Raw genomic sequence first — 1,041 nt, 5'->3', positions numbered from 1 at the left:
CAGGGCATTGCAAACCCTCTACATGGGAGTCCTCACGCTGGCAAGGACACTTCTGAGTGGAGCAATTCTCCACTTCCATGCAGTTTCACCTCCCCTCTCTTGCTAGGGAAGTGTGCTGGCCGGCCAACTGTGGCAGAGGACAGGCACCAGCACCCTGCTACAGCCATTTGTGTGCCCCGTTGTGTGAGTTTTGTGTGCCCCGTTGAGGGACTGAATAACAGGAAACAGGGGAGCGAATCTCAGACACTGAGCACATGCCACCAGGCAGGGATGTGAAACAACAGAAGGACAAGCAGGCTGCAAGCTGTCAACCAGAATGACCTGAGAGGACCAGAGGACCTGAATCGAGATTGTCCCTGCCTAATTTCTCACAGCTGGAGCAGCTTTGCAGGCTTCTCCTCAAGAAGAAATCAAAGTGGCAGCACATATCTGAAATGCTTTCAGAGTGAGTGGCTACTCTCTGAAAGCCATGGCCTGGCTAGTAGGAGGCCTGGGCTTCACTGCAGATTATAGGTGCAGTGTTGTTGGAGCCTTTCCTGAGCAGGTCCAGAGGAGGGCCATGATGATCAGGGGTCTGGAGCACCTCCCCTATGAGGACAGGCTGCGAGAGTTGGGGTTGTTCAGCCTGGAGGAGAAAAGGCTCCTTCTCTGGGGAGCCTTATAGCAGCCTTCCAACACCTAAAGGGGGCCTGCAGGAAAGGTGGAGAAAGTCTCTTTATCAGGGAGTGTAGTGATAGGACACGCGTTAATGATGTCAAACCGAGAGAGGGTAGATTTAGGTTAGATATTAGGAAGAAATTCTTCACTGTGAGGGGGTGAGACACAGGAACAGGTTACCCGGAGAAGCTGTGGGGTAGATGATCTTTAAGGTCCCTTCCAACCCAAATCATTCTATGATTCTGTGAAGACCAAACATTTCCACCCCGACCCCCAGCTCTGACCCACGGAACTGCTCAGGGAGCCAGCCCCAGCGCAGCCCCTCAGTGCCATGCTGGGGCCGGCAGCAGTTCTGGGCCAGCCCGGGGAGCCAGGACCTGCAGG

The sequence above is a fragment of the Buceros rhinoceros genome, unplaced genomic scaffold (genome assembly GCF_000710305.1).
Source record: "Buceros rhinoceros silvestris isolate BGI_N320 unplaced genomic scaffold, ASM71030v1 scaffold35392, whole genome shotgun sequence".
NCBI classification, from domain to species: domain Eukaryota; kingdom Metazoa; phylum Chordata; class Aves; order Bucerotiformes; family Bucerotidae; genus Buceros; species Buceros rhinoceros.
Note: the sequence above shows the minus strand (reverse complement) of the source record.